Source organism: Palaemon carinicauda, chromosome 38 (assembly GCF_036898095.1).
Source record: "Palaemon carinicauda isolate YSFRI2023 chromosome 38, ASM3689809v2, whole genome shotgun sequence".
In the NCBI taxonomy this organism is placed as follows: domain Eukaryota; kingdom Metazoa; phylum Arthropoda; class Malacostraca; order Decapoda; family Palaemonidae; genus Palaemon; species Palaemon carinicauda.
This window is the reverse complement of record NC_090762.1, coordinates 62,425,487-62,427,986: the sequence shown is the minus strand read 5'-3', so window position 1 is coordinate 62,427,986 and position 2,500 is coordinate 62,425,487.

Sequence of the window (2,500 nt, the reverse complement as noted above, 5' to 3'; positions counted from 1 at the left end):
TCCTCCTCGTCTTCAACTAAAAAAGTATTCTGAGAAACCAATAATTTCTCTTTCTCTTTCAAGATTCGATATTATTTCTACTTTCGGAAATAATTAGATTCATCGTCTTCTCTTGAATCATCTTCATCGGATTCTTCCTTCTATGATTCTATTTCTCCACACATTTTTTCCCCGTGAAAATTTGTACCTTCCTCATAAGTTTCGATTTCATCCTCAAAGATTTTTCTCTTTTCCTGACGGATCTTCGCCTTCGTCAGCCTGATCAAGTAAAGGAAAATATTAGGAAATAATATTGATTAAGGAGCGAAAAGACAAGAATTTTACGGGGCTACTACCGCCATAATTAATCGAACAGGTCACTGCAAGTTCACTTCGCCTAAAGATCCCCTGGGGACCCAGAGCTTCTTCAAGGGATCTGGAAGCGCCCGAATCTTTAGATTATTTTCGTTCTTTTTGGTTATCTCAGATTTTTAGATTTCTTTAAAGGCAGAGAGAGAGAGAGAGAGAGAGAGAGAGAGAGAGAGAGAGAGAGAGAGAGAGAGAGAGAGAGACAGACAGACAGACAGAAATTCACCTTCAGGTTCCTTGAAGAATCTTCTGATTGGTTCTTTTCAGTTATTTCTTTCTTGTTTTTTACCGACATGATACGACTTCACCTTTCAAGAATCGTTCGATTCACCTTTCTTCATATTCTTGAAAACTTCGGCTTCGGTCATCTGATTGTTTTTGCCCTTTTCATTTCTTTTATCAGTTTTTAAGATTTCAATAGAGAGAGAGAGAGAGAGAGAGAGAGAGAGAGAGAGAGAGAGAGAGAGCGAGAGAGAGAGAGAGAGAGAGAGAGAGAGAGAGAGAGAGAGATGGTCTTTTTTTGTCTCAAAATTTCCAACGATTACGCTGTCTCGTGCGAAACTGTGAAGACGCTTTTTAAACTGAGTCCAGAATAGAGAGAGAGAGAGAGAGAGAGAGAGAGAGAGGAAAGAGAGAGAGAGAGAGAAGAGAGAGAGAGAGAGAGAGAGAGAGAGAGAGAGAAAGAGAGAGAGAGAGAGAGAGAGAGAGAGAGAGAGAGAGAGAGAGAGAGAGAGAGAGAGAATGTACGCGAAGCGCTCTCGGAGCCGAGCACGGAGCTATGATGGAAATTTTTTGAGCCCGATGCACATTTCGGATCAACAAATCCTTTCAAGTTCATTCTGACATTTTCTAAAACTATGGGTGAATCACCACACTCGTCAAGTATATACAAAATATGTTTACAGACCGTCTATTTGGAACGATGTTTTAAAAGCTATTGCAGATATTCTGATTGGAATTGTGAAAAATCCCAGCACCTACAGAGGAAATGAACCCGGAGGTACTACAATGGAGACGGTGTTTACATTCGGAAGTCCGATGTCAAGTCTGAAAGCAGGCGTGGGTGTGGCGGTTATAGGCCTTCTGACGTTTGGATACGGGAACTATAAGGCCTATTGGAACCGCATCTAGGAACAATTGATTGCAGAAAAAGTGCAGTCAGAGGACACTTTGAAAAGGCGAACTCGGTTTAGGGTTGAAGGACAAACAGAAAATTTCTTCTTTAAATGATGTCCCTTGGGGAAAGAAATACTGGAGAGGAATGGGGGGAAATAAAGGAAGGTAGGAATGGTAAAATCAAGGGTGGGGAATAATGAGAAAAAGATAGAGAGAGAGAGATGAGAGAGAGAGAGAGAGAGAGAGAGAGAGAGAGAGGAGAGAGAGAGAGAGAGAGAGAGAGAGAGAATAATGAAAAAATGGAAACAGAGAGGAATGAAGTGAATTAATAAGAATGGTAAAAGCCAGAAGGGAATATGAGAAAAAGATGGAAAGAGATAGAATATTGATAATGAACTGAAAATGGAGAGGAATGGAGATAATAAGACGAAAGTGGGAATACGGAAATCAAGGTGACAATGATGAGAAAAGAAGAAAAGAGAGACGAAACTAATGATAATAAACTGGAAATGGAGAGGAATGGAGGGGATTAAGAGGAAGGTGGGAATAATGAAAAAAAGGAGAGAAAATATTGATAAAAAAGAAATAAAAGAGGAATGGAAAAAATTGAGACAAAGGTGGAAATAGGGAAAGCAATGTGGGAAAAATGAGAAAAAGAAGGAAAGAAAGAGGATAAAGAAATAAGTAAATGGAGAGGAATACACGATAATAAGAAGCTGGGAATTGGGAAAGCAAGGTGGGAAAAATGAGAAAAAGAGGGAAAGAGAGAGAGGAAAAGGATATTAACAGGATATGGAGAGCAAGGGGGGATATTAAAAAGAAGCTGGGAGTGGGGAAAGCAAGGGGCAAAATGAGAAACAGAGGAAAGAGAGAGAGGAAAAGTATATCAACAGGATATGGAGAGGAAGGGAGGATATTAAGAAGAAGCAGGGAGTGGGGAAGCCAGGTGGGAAAATGAGAAAAAGAAGGAAAGAGAGAGAGGAAAAGGATATCAACAGGATATGGAGAGCAAGGGAGGATATTAAGAAGCTGGGGA